This window comes from Pleurodeles waltl, chromosome 4_2, assembly GCF_031143425.1.
Source record: "Pleurodeles waltl isolate 20211129_DDA chromosome 4_2, aPleWal1.hap1.20221129, whole genome shotgun sequence".
Lineage (NCBI taxonomy): Eukaryota > Metazoa > Chordata > Amphibia > Caudata > Salamandridae > Pleurodeles > Pleurodeles waltl.
In genome coordinates this window covers 447,387,299-447,407,828 of record NC_090443.1, presented here as the reverse complement: position 1 = coordinate 447,407,828, position 20,530 = coordinate 447,387,299, and positions in this window count along the sequence as shown.

The window sequence follows — 20,530 nt, the reverse complement described above, 5'->3', positions numbered from 1 at the left end:
AATGTCCTCATGGATCGGGGGCCAGCGGCATGCCGAGTCTACCGCCCCTCGTTCTGCAGCCTCCAAACCTTCCTATGCTGATGCTGCCCCATCAGGGCCATTACCTGTCCCGCTGGCAATCCACCACGTCAGACAGGTGGGTTTTGCAGATAGTCCAAAGGGGCTACTCCCCCCCCCCACACTTTTGAGACTACCCCTACATCCATGCCACCTTCATACGATCGGATGATGGTCACTTATCCGTGGGGAGGTTACAGCTCTCTTGTCCCAAGGAAGCCATAGAGGGTCCCTTTGCCAGACGTAGGTCCTGGTTGTTATTCCTGCTACATTCTTGTGCCCAAAAAAGACAAGGACCACCATCCTATCCTAGACCTCCGGTCCCTCAATCTCTTACTCAGGAAGGAGAAGTTCAAAATGCTCACTCTGGCTCAGGTCGTATCAACCCTGGACCCAGAAGACTGGATGGTAGCGTTGGACTTGCAGGACACATATTTCCATATTCCCATCCTGGCTGCCCACAGACTTTACTTGCAGTTCACGGTAGGCCACAAGCATTTTCAGTTTCCTGCGCTAACCTTTGGCCTCACCAGTGCCCCTCTGGTGTTCACCAAAGTGATGGTGGTGGTCGCAGCTCACTTACGCAAGTCAGGGGCTTGAGTCTTCACCTAACTTGACGATTGGCTGTTGATGGTGAGCTCGCCCCAGGCTGTTGACCGCTATCTCCAGGCTACGGTGGGCCAATTACATTTACTGGGGTTCACCATAAAAGTACAGAAGTGACACCTGACTCCCCCTGACGCTCCCCTTCATCTGAGCCGTTCTGCACACAGTGCAGTTATCAGGCCTATCATCCCAAGCAGTGAGTCCAGGATATTTAGACTATGATACCGATGTTTCAGCCTCTATCCTGGATTTTGGTGAGACTGACTCTGAGAATGCTGGGCATCATGGCCTCCTGCATGCTGCTGGTCAGACATGCCTGATGACATATGCGGGCTCTGCAGTGGGACCTGAAGTTCCAGTGGGCGCAGCATCAGGGGAGTCTCTCTGACACGGTCCAGATCTCAAAGGGAACTATGCAAGACCTGCAGTGGTTGCTCTCGAAACCGCGATTAAGTCAGAGGCACATCCCTCTCCCTTCCCCAACTAGATCCAATGGAGAGGCCACATAGGAGAGGCGGCGTTAAGGGGCGCCTGACCTCTGGTAGAGTCCAGGCTCCACATCAGTCTTTTGGATCAGATTAGCATTGAATACATTCCTTCCTTCTCTCAAAGGGACAGTAGTGTGGGTCTTCACGGACAACACCACCACCATGTGGTACAGCAAAAAGCAGGGCGGGGTGGGGTCCTGGACCGTTTGACAGGAGGCTCTGCGTCTCTGGACATGGCTGGAACATCAGGGCATTTGCCTGGTGGTTCGATACCTGCCGTGCTCTCTGAACGCCAGAGCGGTGCGGACAAACTCAGCTATCAATACTTGGTCGATCACGAATGGCGTCTCCATCCGTAGGTGGAGCAAGGTATTTTTTAGCAGTGGGGAGAGCCTTGGTTAGATATGTTCGCCTACGCAGAGAACGTGCAGTAGCAGCTGTTTTGCACATTAGAGTTTCAAAGGCAGAACTCGCAAAGTGTTGATTTCATTTTTAGGGTAATTCGGACCTCCCGTACTCCTTTGCGCCCATACTACTTCTGCCCAGAGTTCTCAAGAAGATCAAGAATGATCGGGCCCAAGTAATCCTTGAGGCTCTGGACTAGGCATGAAGAGTCTGCTATCCTGAGCTATTGAGCATGGCCATTGATCCTCCGATCAGACTGCCCCTTCGGAAGGATCTTCTGTCGCAGCACCATAGGGCGGTTCTCAACCTGAACGTGTCCAGTCTCCACCTTCTTGCATGGAGATTGAGCAGCGGCAATTGACAACTTTTGACCTTCTGTTTGAAGTCTGTAACATTAACTTGGCAGCCAGGCGTCCCTTCACCAAAACTGTATACTCCTGTTGATGGAACAATTTTGTGGCATGTTTGATCCGAAGGTAAGTAACTTGTTCTTCAGGTGTGTATTTGTGTTTTTGCTAATAACTTTGGTGCTGTTTGATGAGTCTTCATGAAATGTTTCAAGAAAATAAGATGCTGACTTCATCTGCTGTCTGTAAAGATTTGGGATGATCCCTCAGGCGTGGCGGGGGAAAGAAAAAAAAAAAGGGGGTGGTCCCACAACGCATTTTCCCTATTTCTGTAGGGATTTTGAACAGCAATAGCGTCCACACTACTAGACGGAATTACACCAAATTTGGCCAAAAGGTAGCTCTTGGTCCAGAACGAGGATGGGGTCCCCGGGGAAGAGATTGGCCTGGGGAGGAGACTGCACAGCCCTCCACCCCTCAAAAAATGTAATGTGTGGGCCAGGCCCTTCGGTATGGGGTCCCCAGGGCTGAGGTTGGCCTGGTGAGGGTCCACACACCCCCTTAAAAAAATACATATATCTATTTAGGCCAGGCCTCGGGGGATTTAAGATGGTTTAAGATCAGCTTGGGGTAGACCGCTCAGCCACTCTCCCCCCAAAACAATTACATCTTCGAGATCGGCCTGGGGAGGCAGAGGCTGTGCAAGGTTTTTTTGGTGTAGGTGTTGGCCACAGGGACTGGCTGCAGCTAATGTCGGCTCCATGCACTGCGCGGAGTCGAGTTGTTATAGGGTTTGGCAGCAGGGCCTGGCCGCAGGCCAGCTTTTGTGGTCAACCGCTGCTGCGCACGGCCAGAGGAGGTTGGATTAATATATAGTAATAAAAATTACTTTACGGTTAAAAAACTGTAGAAATTCACTGAAAAAAACAAAGATTACAGGGACGTTATAGTTAGGAAATAGAGTTTAAAAAATATGAAATTCACTTTGAAAAAAACAAAGGTTACAGGGAAGTTATAGTTAGGCTCACATTTTAAATGAATAAGACCATAAAAATTCACCTGCTATAGTTAGTTATCTCAAGTTATCACCATGTTAGTTATCACCATGCATTGCTAATTACCCCACAAATTACAGCACTCATGACATCTTTGATAACATCATTGATAATGTCACTAACATCTGCAGTAAAATTATTGGTTAGATAACTATGCATGGCAGGGGCACAAGTTATAGTTACCTTAGGGCACAAGTGATAGTTAATTGAGATAACTCTTACAGGTGAATTTCTGTATTACGTTTAAAATTTGAGCCTAACTATAATATCCCTGTAACCTTTGTTTTTATTAAGTAAAGAAAATATATATATATATGTGTGTGTGTGTGTGTGTATATATATATATATATATATATATATATATATATATAAAAGAAAGAAGTGACTCAAACAGATGATCTCACTAAAGAACAAAAATATATTTCTACTACAACGTTTCAGCTTCCGTCTTCCTCAGGTAGTACAAGATGGTTTGCTCAGTGGCTGCACAGCTGACACTGGTGGATATTCAAAAAGCATCATGAGTGAAGATTCCAATTGGAATGTGGAATCAATGCAGTCCTTTCTTCTACTCACACTCAATAAATGATTTCTCTGACTAATTTATGAGTCCTCTCTTCCGTCCGCTTCTGCTCTATCTTTTTCTTCCCCTTTCCCCCCCCCCCCCCCGGTTGCATTTCTTCTTCAATATCCATGTCTTTCCCTCTTCTTCGTTTCACCCTAAATAGAAAATCCTTCATCTCCCGCTCTCCTCTCTTTTTCTCGCCTTTTCATTTTTATTTAGCATTATTATTTTTAATTTTATTTCTTTCCCCTTTTTCCCCCCCCCCCTTTTGTTTTCCCCCCCCCCTTTCTTCTACTGCCCCCCCCCTGGGTGTCACCCCCTCCCTCCCTCTCTTTTCCTTTTTCTTCCCGTTCTGTCTCTCTTTCCCCCCCCCCCGGTTGCATTTCTTCTACAACACCCAACCCCCCCCGTCCGTTTTGTTCCCCCTTCTCCCTCCTCCCTTTCTTTCGTCCCCCCCTCTTTTTTTCCCCCCCCTCTCCTTCCTTTTCTTTATCCTTTCCCTCGTTTTCCTCGTTTTTTCTTTCTTTCTTAGCCCTTTGGGCTACGGGACCGCTGGGAACTACATTTCCCAGCGGCCACTGTAAACGCGAGCCTTCCGCTGGTGGCGCTCGGGCCGGAATCTTCCGGCTCGGGCCCCACCCTTGCACTCGCCCGCATTCATGCCGGCGCCCCAGCACTGCTGGGGCGCCCGCGGGTGCGGCAAAGCACATCGCGCCATCAACCTAAAGAGGCCCGCCTTTGCACTCGATCACATTCATGCCGGCGCCCCGGCTTGGCCGGTGCGCCCGCCATTACGGCAATCATATCGAGGCTAGTAACGCAAAGAGGCCCGCGGCGGTGATTAACATTAATTGAACTCCAATTTACGCGCTAACAGGGCGCACCTGGAATTTCTTACAGCCATAAATAGACCGTTCTCCCTCAGCCACTTGTCACAAGCGGTCCAAGGAGAGGATGAAGTAGGCGCACGGCGAGCGTCCCCTTTGATGTAGTGAGTGGCATACCGGATCACAGGCAACACAGATAAGCCCTTATTGCTTTTAATCTTACTTTTTTTGTCTATAGTCACTTCGGTTTCTCTTAACCAGTATTTTTCTACCAGCAATAGTGGGTTCCTAATGGGAACTTGCTTTCCCCCCCCTATTGCTCCCTCTGTATCTATTCTGCCTACTTCTGTTCCTCTCCTCACTTCGTCTTTATGTTCATCTCTATCCCTTAGTGTGTGACTATAAGGGGACACTCCCCCTCCTGGATACCAGAGGCTAGCTGCCTCTAAGAAAAGGGTAAGAACTATAATTCCCTGCAGTGATAGGACTGTCCACTTGTGTAGATATACCCACTCAGTCACTCCACGCATGTATTTTACCTTTTTTGAACATATGTGTTTCGTGCATGAATGCATCCCCTTGACACGTGTGTAGTTGGTTGGTTTTGCAGTGCTGTGTGCCACCAGAGTGCTAATTAATTGTTTTTCTCCCCATAGGCCGCCTCAAGGTAATTCCTTGGGTAATGTAGATCATTCTTTTTTCATTTTCTCACTCTTTGATTTCCCCATAGAGTATTTTCCTCCAACGTGAGACGTAGGGATCCTAGGCCCTGACGAATGCCCCGAGACCTTCATTGGCTCACTTTTGAGGGCAGAAACATGTTGGCTAGTAATTAGTTAGGTGACCCTGTGAGTCCTTGTCCTCACAGAGGTGTCCCAACCCCCCTTTTTAACTACACCAGTCAGACACCATCATTAAATTTGTTGCTCTTCACAGGTGTCTGCTTAGGTGTTTTTAGTTTTTCAGTAGATTAGCTGGATCCCGATCTTTCCAGAAACAAGTTTATTTACGCACTCCCTCCTGTTCCTTTAACAGTGAGGTTGAGTCCGCCCAGGTGGCACTGTCCTACCTGGGTGGGTCTAGGTGGTCAAATGATGAAGCATGACACTATATAGTGTGTGAGACCACCTAGTCCGTAAAAGGAAATTCCCTTTCTTCCCACCCCTCGCTGTTCCACTCGGTAATTTCCAACTGACATTCCACTGACTTTACCCTTCCAAATAGGAATACATACAACCCAGGACTACGCTAATATCCGCGACGTCCGCTTCTAGAGAACCCCGTACTTTCGTGTGTACTTTGAATTATAGGGAGCTAAGTACGGAGTGTTCCTCCATATTTATCCCCCCTCCTCCCTCTTCCTCTCTCCATGTGTAATGGCAGTGCTGGAGGTGCCTTATCTCAGCTATGTGCAAACTTAGGCCTTGAACCTTTGTGAAACTGAAAACAATTATTTGTTATTTTGCAATTAAATTCATCACAAAACACTTGACTGTAAAATAGTGCTTTTAAGTTAGATAAAAGTGGCATGTGCTTGAAAATTATACCTCGTGCAATGTGTAACGAGGACATACCCTTTTAGGGAGGTGAGGCAAGGAATGTTATTTTGCCCCAAACGAGGGTCTTGAAACTGAGATAAGGGACGAATACAGGCCTCGTGAGATGTCTTTTGTCATTAACTAGGCTACGGATAAACTTAACTTTCCTTTAAAGTATAACTATCTTTTCTTTAAAATATAGATCTTGCAGCTGCACGTCGACGATGAATTAGCATTTGTAATGCAAACTGATAAGTGTTTAAACCTATAAAAGGTGCATCGCAACTCAAGAAGAGTGAAACACACCCACAGTTCACTACTGGGTGTTTTACGCCCAGTGCTTAAGCAAATTAACTTTTGCTTCTTTTTAATCACCATAACTGTGTATTGACTGTTTGTTTCTTCTCAGATATTAGTCCTTTACATCGTTAGATTGGCTTAGCTCTCTTCCAGGGGATCTTCATCAATAGTCATAAGCACTGAATATTCCCGCCCACTTGCACATATTAAATATAACATATATATTTATACATTCATCAATGTAAGTAGTACCTTTTAAATACTTGTATATATATATACACACACACACACATACACAAATATTACATATGCAGCCTACAATTTAGGCTACAAAATGCCTAAAATGAAACTTAGTTTTTATTTATATAATTATTTTACATTAACATTTCTGTAAAGCAGAAAACAAGAGAGAAAAAGGTGCAATTATAGTCTTTATTTAACCAGAAAACTGCAATGAAGTGAAAGGCATCAGTATTCAATAGACTGCATTTAAAAGCATAACAGAGAAAACTGGTACAGTGCGCTTAAGGCCTCAGAGGGCCCTCTGTATGCCATCATGCCCCACAGGTGACAGGTCAGTTCTTCTTTACGGCTCCTAGCGTTAGGATCCTGGAGCATTGAGCTCCATTTGTTGCCTTTTTGTCCTGTTTTTGTCCTGTTTTTGACTTCATTTGACATCCTTAAGTACATACTGTACAGAAGATAACTTTTTTGATAGAAACATTTTTTCTTTTTCTATTACATAATGCCTTCACGTTTTCAAAGTGTCCTTCATGTGGCAACAAGAAGGCTCAGACAGATCCTCGTTCTGTCTGTATTGTCTGTCTTCCTGAGTCTCATCTGCCAGAGAGATGCCACCCTTGCCAGAAGCTTCCAGGACAACTTTAAAAGACTGAGAACAAAATATGTCGGATTGGGCTGAATGAGAGAGGAAAACAAGTTTCAAGTGATCCTGGAGGGTCCCCACTTACTTCCAAGAAGCCCTCTAAAAAGGCATCCTGAGGAAGATCAACAGAGAGACAGAAAACATGACAATCCAAGTCGATATCGAGAGGTAGGGCGTCTAAGTCAGGGCAGATCCCTATCTGTTTGCCATCAAAAATACCATCTCACTGACGCCACCAGAAGTCAAGGCAATCCTCACCGGTAAGTCCTCCACTGTCGCTGCAGCAATGTTGTCAGAGGCAAACGCCACCCTCAAGGTCTCTGTCAAAGTCAAGGTATTGCTCGCTGAACTCTAGCCATGCATCGCCGGTGAAGTCCTAGTGTAGATAGAAACACCACAGCTTGATATCGAGACACCCTTCTGTATCACGGCTACCGTCAATGTCAGAACAGGCTAGCCTCTTAATGTCGAGGCACACCCCGCCGATCCAATCAACATAGACATCAAGGCGTGTAGCCTTACAGCCACATAATGCACATCAATCTCTGTCGAGACCTCAAAGAGATGACAGCCACTGACCATCACATAGCCCAAGATCGCAATCACCGGCTCAAACAATACCCTCAACTACAGGAGAGCGTTCTGTGTCAACTGATGTTTAGATTTTGTCACTGCAACCACTGATCATCGCATCTTGTGCACAGTCTGAACCACCTGAGGTGCCAATGACCATTTCTCCAAGATGGTTGGAGAGCCTTTGCAAACAATGGTTACGAGATCAGACTATTCATGGACATACTCTCTATCACGAGCTACTCTGCGATCAAGATCGCCAAAGCCAACAATGCCACTTGCGTCTCCTCTGGCTTCCACTTAATGTCCCTGAACCTAGCTCACCAAGGAGATCCATGACACCTATAAGAATTAGGTAGAGGTCCAGAACAACAAGGATCATATCCACTTCAAGGTCCCGGCCTTCACATGATGCAGGTTACGACATAGACAACATAGGTCTCCCACCTGGTCTACGTTCTCTAGGTCTTCCGTAAGAGGCTAATCGCCACACTGACAGACACTCCACTGGCAAGAGTATCTCCAATAGATGACCCCACAACATTCAATGACGTGTTGGTTCAAGGGGCATCCAAGCTAAACAGACATTCCTGCACCAACATCATCATCGGTCATCTTTAAGACCTTGCACCATCGATCTGCTGCAAGACCACTGCTCCTTCTGATCCCAGGCCTTCTCCAGTCAACAATGGACCTTTTTCTTACATCAGTATCTCGTTGTGTGGATCCTCAAAAAGTACAAGGAACTTGGCCAGGATCCATTATTCTTTAGGTCTGACCCACCACCAAACTAAGGGGCCTCATTACGAGTGTGGCAGTCTTAAGACCGCCACTCCTGCGGTGGTGGTCGGACTGCCACCACGGTCTGACTGCCGGCACCGCCAGTAGACAGCCTAACGGTCTCGGCGGTCGTAATCCGCCAGGGGTGCGCTGTCCTCTCGATTACGACCTTTCTACCAGCCTTTGCATGGCCGTTGGAGCGCCATGCAAAGGCTCGCAGAAAGGGGGTGTCGGACAGCCCCGTTGTGCTTTTCACTGCCCAACGCATCGCAACATTGCTGCGGGTTCGTAATCAATGTTGTGGTGAGTTTCCCACTGGACCGGCAGGAAACTCGTTATAGGGTCAGCGGAGGGACAGCCGCATAGGCGGTCATCCCAATGCAGGACTTTGGTGGGCGGCCTCCGCTACCTGCCAAAGTCATAATGCGCCCCTCAGTTATGATAGCCATGGCAAAAAAGACACACTCTGCGGCTGCCTCATCTTCTGTACCCCCCCATAAGGACAGAAAGCAGATAGATGCTTGGGAAAGATGATGTGTGGCACTTATGCTTCTGTCATGAAGGTGGCTAGCGTATCTGCCCTATTCGGGAGATACGACAGATCTCTCTGGGACTCTTTCTCAGTTCACAGAAAGATTGCCTAAGGGAGATAGGCAAGACTTTCAGGAGATCCTACAGGAAGTGGGGTCTGGTATCTAACCCGTGCAGCAGCTGATGCCTCTGGTCTGGCTGCTCACAGGTACTCCAACAGAATCTGCGCCAGAAGATGTGAGAAAGCTTTGCATTACATGCCTCAAACCAGAGGCACTACAGCAGAATCTAAACCTGCTGATCACTGAAAACTCACTCTTTGGATCTAACGCAGATGATGAAATCGGCAAAATTGAAGCGAAGCTTGATACACTAAAAGCCGCAGGCATAGAAAAGCTAAATAAATAATGTTGAAGATACAGGCCATACGATCATCAACCTTTTTAACAGAGGGTTAAGATCCTCTAATGGGCTTCGCAACAACACTAACAATCCCAGTCTCATTATCACCCTCGCAGACTGGCTAAGGAAGAGGAGCGAACAGTCAGCCACGAGCTTCTTCAAAGACACTAGCCAAATAATGAGCCCTCGCTTCACTCTTCTATGTTACCCACTCTGATTGGTGGAAATATCACCTAACATCTGGACGAGTGTTGCTCCATCACAAGCGACAACTGAGTCTTGGACCTTGTACAAAATGGTTACTTATTGCGATTCAAGTCTCCTCCTCCTCCTGCCATACCACCTACAAGAACATTGTGTCCTCAGCGAGCCCTCTTATGGGACGAAAGGGGGCCAGAGAAGAGGTCCCATGCCCCCAAAGGGAACTAGGAGTACACTCTCACTATTTCTTAGTAAGGAAAGAAAGGCCCAAACAAAGAATTCAGAACCATTCTTGACTTACGATTACTAAACAAGCTCATGTGCAGAGAGAATTTCAGAATGCTGGCCCTTCAGCAGATTATCCCCAACTCTATCAGGGGGACTGGATTTGTTCAATCGATCTCCAGGATGCATATTTCCAAATTTCAATCGCACTAAAACACAAGGTTTCTGCCCTTCACAGTGGCATCCAAATATTACGAGTACTACCATTCAGCCTAAAATCTGCACCTCTCACATTCTCAGTGCATGGCCATATTAGCAGAATCCTTACAGAGAAAAATTATATTTGTCTATCTCTACCTAGATGATCAGCTGATTTAAAAAAAAAAAGAAAAACTCTTAAGAGCCCCAAAAGTAAAGACATTTTCAAATATGCAGCAATACTCACAAAGGTTTGGTCTCCAGATCAATTTTGCCAAATCCATACACACGCCAACACAGAAACTAACTGGATGCAACTCTGGACAAAAGGGCCGCAAGAATGTGTCCGTCAGAGGAAAGATTATCCTCAGTAAAATTAAAGTGTTAAAATCTCCTACATACTCCGCATCCATCAGCCAGACAGGTGGGGTCTCTTTTGGGATCGATGGCGTCTTGCATTTTCATCGTCCCTAATGCTTGGCTGCACATGAGACCTATACAACAAAATCTGGAAGATCAATGGAGTCAGTTTTAAGGCCACTGGGACAACAAATTGACTGAACTCTTTCACAGGAGGCAAAGCAATTGCTAACTTGGTGGTCTCAGCATCACAGTCTACTGGTAGGAGTCCCCTTCCACCAGGACCCTCCCATGCAAACTCATTACGGATAACTCTCTCCAGGGCAGGGGTTGTCACATGGGCCTTTTGCAGACGCAAGGCATGTTGTCAGACAAGGAACAGCAATATCACAATAACATGGTGGAGCTGAGGGTGGTTCATCTAGCCCTCAAGTTTTTCTACCCATCCATCCGATCTCCTGGCCAGACGGACAACACGACAATGCATCACTTAAACAAGGAAGAGGGCACTTGCTATCATTCTGTGTCTCTGGAAGCGCAGGCTATCTGGAAGTGACTAATAGCAAGGGGTTTGACAATTTCCGCCATTTACCTCCCAGGAATCCAGAACACTCAGGCAGACTCTCAGCTGCAACTTTGCCAAAAGCGCACAACTTGATTCTGCACGACGACATGGTAGAAGACATATTTCGAGAATGGGGGTATCCACATATCAACCTGCTTGCAGATAAAAAAAAAAAAAAAAAATGCAGAACTTTGAATCCAGGTTCTCCCGACCAGGGACAAAAGGGAATGCCCTTTTGATAAATTGGTCTGGTAAATTTCTTTACTCTCTCCCCTACCCCCCCCCCCCAATCCCCTGATCCCAGCAGTGATCAACAAACTGTACAGATCCAGGACAAGAATGATCCTCATAGCACCAGAATGGCCACGCCAGTGGTGGTTCCCGGATCTCCATCACCTGTCTGAAGGCTTCCATGCAGACAGGATCTCCTGTTAAGTTCGGAGGGCAAATGTTCCACCCCAACCTTCCCTCTCGGAGTTTGATAGCATGGCTCCCAAATTTCCCCAATATGGACATTCAGGCCTCTCACAGAAATGCATGGTCATTCGACCTTCTACCAGATGCTCTTATGGGTTCAAGTGGAAAAGATTCTATGTGTGGTGTGTCTGAAATGACATTCATCTAATTCTGGGGCAGAAGGATGTCATCTTGTCTTATCTCCTCCATTTGGCAAAGTCTAGTCTGCAATTGTCCATGATTGAGGTACATATTGCATCTATAACTGCTATCGGAAAGTCTCCCACTCAGGATTCTCTTTCTTTCAAATGCCTGTGGTAAAGGATTTTTTTTTAGAAGGGTTAAAGTAGGTTTTTCTACCTGTACGTACTCACTCTTCTCTGTGGGTCCGCCTTCAAGCCTTTACACAAGATATCTTTGTAACACCTCACATGGAAAACTGCTTTTCTAATTGTGATTACTTCAGCACAGTCAGTGAGATACAAGCTCTATGCGCAAAATAACCTTACACTGTATTTCATGGTAACAGGGTGGCTATGAGAACCCATCTGTGACAGGTAAGTCAGGATACTTCTCCTGTTTTATCTGAATTCTGAATAACTTTTTGCACCAGTATATTACGTTTCTTTGATATACATGTTTATTTCTTTTCGCTATGTCCTTATCCCCTAATCCAAATATTGTCCTTGGTGTGATTCTTTTCTCCTTGCGAGTCTTTCACGTATGTTCCTTCTGTTCTTCTTCCCAGGTAAGTGGTTCAAAAGCTCCGAAATCTCATCCAGATCAAGTGAGGGAGAGAGGAAAGAAAACACAAAGCCTTTATTAGGTAAGTGTGTGGGTAGGTTTATATATTCTTTCTACTTTCCCCCTCCCAGAAAGATTTATTTTCCCTTTGTGACTTTGGTGAGAAGTGAATTTAGTAGTTCCTGGTTGCTCCTTGATTTCTATGTTAGTAGTGTGACATGGGTCGTTTTCTTTGTGGGATGGATTGTTTGGTTTTTTCCTCTCTTTTTCTTTTCTGAACCACGTCACCCTTTATAACCCTTCACTTTGTGCTATTTTCCTCCCATGCGTGTTCTCATTCTTTTCTTGATATTTTAAGGTTGGTTAGTGCTCAACATGTTGCCCTCCCCCTCCCAGAAATTCTCTTCCCTCCCCTACAATGGTTTTACCTCCTTCCCATGCCCGCTCTCGTACCTGTATAAGCCACGCTCCCCCAGGAACATGACTGGCTTCTTTGCCTGTCTCTCTCATCCTCATCTTCTTGTCGGTGGACGCTCTCTGCTCCCCACTGTCTTCGTCCCGTCGTCTCCTTCTCTTTCTCGTCATCAGTCATCTCCAGCACGGCTTCCCTCGGAGAGACTCTCTGCTCCTCCGTGACTTCCTCCTCGCTCTTCCCACGCCGGCTCCTTCTCTTCCAGGTCCTCGCGCGGCTCCTCCTAGCTCCTCTCTCCCGTCAGGCCGTTCCAGTCGTAGATATACCCTTGCACTCGGAGTGCCTAAGGGGTACTCTGCATCTGCCCCTGTTTTTCCTGTCACACCATCCAAGTTTCCTTCCTAAGTTAATTTCCAATTTTCACATTAACCAGACTATTTTTCTTTCCACGTTCTTTCCTAACCCTTCCACAGCAGCAGAAAAAAGCGGAACACTCATTAGATCTCAAGCAAGTCCTAAAATTTAATTTAGATAAGACCAAAGACATCAGACAATCTGACAATCTATATGTCAGTTATGGTCCAATGAGAACCGGCAAAGCATCCTCCAAGCGGGCCATCTCAAGATGGATAGTTTCTTGTATAACACCTTCTGACAAAGCTATCCAATAAACACTTACCTTCTAACCCTACGGCTGCAACAGCTGCTCTACTGCGATGTACCCATTTCTGAAATTTGCAAGGCTACTTCATGGAGATCGGAACATACTTTCACCAGACATTACAGACTCAGACAGAGACTCAAGTAGGGCAAGCCTCTTTAAAAAAAATCTTTTTCAATAATTATAACAGCTTCTTTTATATGTTCTCGATTCACTCGCAGATGTGTGGGATAGGCTTGCTACTCTATTCAGTGCTTATGTCTATTGATGAGGATCTCCTGGAAGAGAAGGTAAAATTGCTTACCTGTAATCCTCGTACTCTTCCTGGGGAATTCTCATTGAAGTCATAAGTAACCCTTCAACTTCCCTGGATGAAACTGTCATGCAGCAGCATATACATACTTGGTTATGTTTTCTTCATGTCACCGTAAAAAATAAATGACCTGTCACCTTTGGGGGCATCATGGGATACAGAGGGTCCTCTGAGACCTTAAAGGCATGGTACCAGTTTTCTCTGTTATGCTTTTAAATGCAGCCTATTGGCTACCAATGCCTTTCACTTCATTGCAGTTTTCTGGTTAAAGGCCATAATTACATCTTTTTCTTTTGTTTTCTGCTTTACAAAAATGTTAAATGTAAAATAATGATATAATTGACAACTCAATTCCATGTTAGGCATTTCGTAGCAGGCCTGGAAAAATCTTAAAATTTTTACTAGGCCGATAGGTCGAGTAACTTAAATCTACTCGACCTAACTAATGTACTTGACCAGTAAACAGGTCTAAAACTGTGTGATCCTGGGCAAATATTTTATTTTACAGTCACTTTTTTTCTCCATTCTCATGAGTGCAGCTTCAGATATGTGAGTACAGCATTTCTGCTGTACAAAAAAAAAACCACTTGTTTAGTTAGACTGAATGTTTGCGCCGTGTATAATGTGGGGCCTCGTTATGACGCTGTTTGCATCGCTCTTGCACCTCCCAACACGGTGCAAGAGTTACACAAACCTTAAATCAGATTATTTAAGCCACCCAAAGCCACTTTGTGAGGTTCTGCATTGGTACTCTCCCCTAGGAAGGCATTCCATGGGTGTTCCTGCACATCTCTCATGGATTTTGACACATCCCTAGATTTACAAGAACTTGTAAACCTGGGGATGTGCCAAAATCTTACACCTTCCCAGGGGAGGCATAACAAGGACAAATATCTCTATTTCTCCTCGTTTCTTCTTTAGCGCACACAGAAAGAGGAATATGACTCCTAGGATTATTTTTGTGCAGGAAAGTGCCTCTTCCTGTATAAAAACAATCCTGTATGCAACACAAGCACCCTTGCACCATGATGCAAAGGTGTCTGCATTGGTGCTAGGCAGCACATTGTGTGCCAGTTCACGGGAAAGTACAAGAATGGGCAGTACTATCCAAAATCCAGTGCATTCCTGCCCTTTCCTTGTCACGCAGTGCAGCAGCGTGCCCTGCGTGGCTTCCTCATAAATGAGGCACTAAGAATCTAGCCCACATACAGGGTACACATGATTCCTGACTTTTCTCTTAGTTTACCAATAACATAGCCATCAGTGCAGGCGCAGGAGATTTCTCAGTTTGTTTAAACGCTCACTTTTAATTACTACATTACTAAGACATGATGTGGTAGCACACTGTCATTTACAGACACTACATTTCCAAGAAACGGACAATAATCATTTTATTAACTTGCAGCTTTACTGATAAAACTACATAGTGTAGTAACAATAATCTGTGACAAATGGGTTTCAGAAAAACTATTTATCATTTGCATATGTCCAACTTGTGTTCTGATTTGTCTTCATCCTATTAAAAACATTCTCCATCACAGTACAAAAAAATGGGCTTTCACAACTACTGGTAATTTGAAATGCTTGTTCAGTTGCCTTATTAGCTATTTAAATGTGTGTTAGGAAAAATGTGACACCCTACAACAGTGGTTCCCAACCTTTTGACTCCTGAGGACGCCAAATGAATCATTACTGGAAGCCAGGGACCCACAGCAATTTGTACGATTTAACTTTCAAACATTAAAACAGTAATTCGCAAAACATATAACAAGTATACACCAAACGAATACTCAAATTACTAAAGATCAAATTCTTTTATATTGAAAAAATATGCAAAAATCGAAACATTTTATTGGGAAGGTTGGCGCTGCATTTCGGCAACTACCTTTTCAATGTTTGGTTTTATTTAGGAAAGGTGAATCCTCAGGTCAGATTCTACATTTCCGGAGCGATTTCTGTTTTTATTCTTTAGGTATGCAAGATCTGAGAAAGCTTTTTCACATAAATAAGTGAAGGGGAAAGGGCCCCTCATCTCTCCCTAGCCTCTCTGTCACATGTACTTCATTTGGTTCATAGCACCTCATATACCACTATAGGGTCTCGGGGCACTTTACAGGGGACTACAAGGTGTAGGATTCACTTGTCATCCACACTGGTAGGCATTTTCTAAGAGTGCTTGGAGAAGCACAAACTTAGGATTCAGAACACAGCACAGTGATGACGTTAGCACAGTGCTTAATTTGTAAATAAAAACATGCCGGTGCCCAAAGCCCTCCTTTTAAACATGTGGCTGCTGCAATTAAATGTGGGAACACGGAATACTGAGGCAGCGTAAGCCTGAAGCCATCTCGGGCCTCTTCAATCCATATAAAGCCATTCCCTGCCACTCCAGCTCACTCTAGCAGCTTTCTACTTTCTCCCTTGTGATGCTTTTTCGTTTTTCCCTTCCTCTGTCTTTCCCATATGTGTCTTTTGCTCGCAGCAAATGCTTGAGGCAGAAGAATAAGCCCGACCCTCAAAAATAAGCTCAAATATAAGTGCTGGTGCTCAGCACCGGAAACAACAAGCACAAATGAAGCACTGCGTTAGCAATAAGAATGTATTTCTACAAAGCAAAACCTTTTTTAGCAGCATAAGGAAAATGAAAGACCATGAAAAAAACAACTTTCTAATTTATGCCATGCAGTTTGTATGCAGCACTTTAATGGCAGCTCACAGCGCTAGATTATGAACGGCACAGAAACAAAAGAATCTCTGTGACAAAAGCAGTAACCCACTGTGCCATGCACATAAAATACTTTTCTTTGCATGATACACGTTCTTTGCAGCAGGCATATTAACCATCTGCGCTACCTTTGAGTCAAAACTGCCACTGCACAAAACTCCCACCTCTCTCCAGCAGATACATTAAGCACTTAAGTTAGCTTGACGGTTTTATTTTTGTAGTACAGGGAGCTTTGCAGTGCATTTAAAAATGCTCAACAAAGGAAGTAATAAATATGAAAACATGCACGCTTGTGTTTGTCAGAGGCCCCAGCTGGAGAAGTGCCTTCCTCCCAGCCCAGGCCTGCGGACCCCCTGGGAATGTGTCACGGACCCCTGGGGGTCCACGGACCACAGGTTGCGAACCACTGCCCTACAGCCTTTCATTTCCCACTCTTTGTACAAAAGGTCAGACGATTCACTTTACAAAACCCTGGAACTCTGCAGTCGGAGAAGGAAAGGTAATTGTAAGAGGACCAAGAATTTGCAATGCAATAGGTTTCGCATTTGCAAGAGTTAGAGCTATTGGCACTGTAAATTACAATGTCTGTGTGTTTATATTTGGAGTGTTCCAGGCTAATGGACTACCGTGACATAACCAGAGCATACAAAAATTATTATATTACTATGGATTTTACATCTCTCCACAGCAAAGAAAAGCCTACAGACAAAAAGTGAAATGTCTGGGATATTACTCCTGTTTGTTGCTAAGTTTCTTCACAGTTGTGTACTCCTACAACCACAATTAACCTTTTAGATTTAGACAGCCGGCATAGAACACAGCTGACACCATGACCAGCTCTATCAATAGAAAGAAAATTAGTTTCCTGGCGCATTAACAAATCCTTATTTACTAAGTGAGCCAGTGCTTCCAAAACTTAGATGGTTGCCTACCAGTGGAATTTTACAGCTCTGCACACTTACCAGATTTTGAAAAAAGTCAACAAGACTCAAAGCAGACTTGGCTGCAGGCTACTGGTTTACTTTAAAAAAAAAAAAAAAAAAAAAAAAAAAAAGGGTGTGTGTGGCTTAAATAAATTCCCAGAGTCACCCTACCCACACATTTGCACAGTCACAACTGTAACCGTCATAGGTGACCACTGCTGGGAGTGCTTTGCAGAGAGGCCAATAATTGTAAGAGGCGAACATGTATTTTGAACGCATTTAGACCCACATAGAGAAACTCTAACTGAATTCAGCACCATCTCCATTCTGCCCCGTTATAAACAGGAACAACATGGTTTACCTTAACATTTTTACATTTTAACATTGTTACACTTATTGTTTAGCAATTGATCAGGGATCGAAAAGGACTGGTTTCAATATCCATGCTCCTCTACCGCCGTTCTGTTTGTCACCGTGGACCCAGTAAATGCATTAAAAAAAATACCTCATGTCCTGTAAATAAATGAAAACAAAAATACATCACTCACGTTATGCTCCTAGACTTCAAGTCTCCCAGTGCCGAGCCAGGTGGCTGTGCACATTGTGCAGGGTGGCCTCGGCAGTTGAGTGGAAGAGCACCAGCCTGGTGCCCAGCATCGGCCACCTTGTCCGTGAGCACGTAAATCGGGCACTGAAATGCGCGACGGGGCTGTGCATGGGGGCCCCTGCACTGCCCATGCAAAGTGCATGGGCAATGCAGGGGTTCCAGGGGAGCCCAGAGTCACTCATTCCGCCAGCCTTTTCCTGGCAGTGTAAACCGCCAGGGAAAAGCTGGTGGAATCGGACTCCTTATCCAGCGGGCAGTGCTGCTTGTAGCGCTGCCCAGTTGGATCAGAAAACCGCCACTGCCAGGCTGCCTGGTGGCAGGAGCCTGGCAGTGGTGGCGTTTCAAACATGGCAGTTCAGCCAGGTTCATTATATGGCAGTCTGGACCGCCATGCCGTTGGTGGCAATTATGTTCTTTATGAGGGCCTGAGTTTGATTTTCTATTTGTGACTTGTGGTTTAGCTGATAAAGGACACACCATCAGCTACGCTCAAAAGATGGGCTATAAAATCCATCGCTTTATTCTATCAGAAAGCAAGGCTTCCCCTTCCACTGATGATTCAAAGTTGTTCTGCTATAAGGATTTCTTCTTCCCATCCAGCTTTCCGAAAAGCAAGTCAGACATTTGTGCAGCTGTTATGTGTGCCTCTCTATAAGTTTTCTCACTACAAACTGTAAATGCGGGTAGTGGGTTCTTCTGTTTGGTATTCACAAACATTTGATATATTAAAATATTCTGTTCTTTTCCCTCATAATAATTTTTGGGTATTTAAATCTGTTAACTTTACTTTCTACTTTCTGGACTCTGTATATGCTTATTGTGGTAAGGACTGGGATGAGAAAGACAGACAAGGAGGTAATGCTTGAATTATTCTGAGTTAATCTTAAATTCTCGGAGTACTAATCTTCCTCATCGCAGATCTAATTTCCCATCCTACTTGTGGTGGTAGTTAGATAGCGCAAATAAAATGGAGAAAAAAAGTGAAAATGAAAATAAGAATAAATGCAGGAATTATAATTAATAAACTTTGGTATTCAAGGAAGTGAAATGAGTTGATCCCATGTTTATGGCACATGAAATGTGAATACAATCATATTAGTAGTAATAACTTTCTTTGTTTAAACTTCGCAGGGTGAAGACTACTGTAACTGAGATTAGCTCATTTTGACAAGGACTGTGATGAGGAAGACTAGAACTCGGAGTAATAAAGATTACTGGTAACTAATCTGAGCATCAATCTCACCCAGCAAAGCCAATGGTTGAAGTGGGAAGACTAAATGCCACATGATGTATGCCACAAACTGTATTGGATACCAATACAGACCAATGGATGAAGACAACTGAACAAAACCCACAATATACTTTATTTTAGGTCTGGCTTTTGGCTGTCTCACCAGACTATTGTATCTTGAAAAAAATAAAGACTATTTTTCCAAAGATGTGATAAAAGTTGGGCTTACCATGCCACTATGGAAAAGACGAGATCACGCAAGATAGCACTAGGGTTGTATGAAGAATTTGAAAGCAGTGGTCTGGGAAACAATACAGACCTTCCAAAGTAGATGACCTAAAGGAGAATCAAAGCCAGTCCACAACAGAATCAGAGTTGTTTGACACCAAACACTTCATCCAAGATAAGGCTCTTTCAAGCTCTCCTCCCCGTGTCCATAGGTCTGATACGCCATCTCAAAATCATACAAGACTAAGCCTCAAGAGAGGCAAGAGACAAGTGTGAAAGACGATCTCCAAGACAATTTATTTTCAAAGAAGTTTTGACTCCACAGCATCCAGAAACTTCACTTAGAGGATCAACTTGAGTGCAAGACTGGCCTCATGAACAATCTTCGACATCCTGGAAAGGCTTGACTTGAAACTAAATTGGCACCAAGAGTAGGCTGTGAAACACCCGAGTTCCCTCGCGAAGCCAGACAAACCTTGCAGCAGAGAAAAAGAGTAAAGATACCACTATATTAATAGCTGAAGAGCACAAGACTGGTGGTAGAGGATATATGTTGACCCAGGGACAGGCCCTATTTCAGCTGTAACTGGTGAAGCTTCTGTTGGCAAAAGCCGCTGACTAATGGTCTGTCCCCTAATGGGCCACTGGTCAATGTATGTTGGTGCATCTGCCTTATTTAGGATAAGCATTCCAACATGCATATTGCCTGTTCAAGACCAGGTACAAAACAGCATACCTGACAAATGACTGTCCAAGTGCATGGAGAAAACTACCTTTAGTTTTTCTATAATCAACTCCCACTTTGGGACTTTGTTTTTGTAAAACAAAAAAACTTGCAGAGTAGAGACGCTTCACTGCCTTTCACAGATCTGCAGCTCTGTTGAGGCACAGGTACCTCGCCCACCTTGCAGAATCTTCAATTATGGTGGGCAGTCTTCAGCAAGTGAAGTAGAGGACATCCCTTTCACTAACCTGGAGAGCTGCCCACCAAAATTTAAAGTACTATTGAGCAGTTTCTTGGTATTACAATTAGGACAAAGTTTGCCCGACGACGGCCGGTGGGAGGGATCAATACTCTGAAAAGTATATGTTTTGGTACATTGTGCGGTTCGGTGAGAGTGATGCTCAAAATCAAAGATTTGAAGAAAAATAAGTTGGAGGGTTATGAGCTCAATGTTAGATGACATAAAAGTGCAATAAAAGCTGCAAACTAAGTGTCACAGGTAACTAACATCCACTTGAGGTGGGTGACGGCTGTGCAGGATTTATCCCTAAACAATATAAAGTGAGTGCACCTATTAAACAAACCTTTTTAATTCCA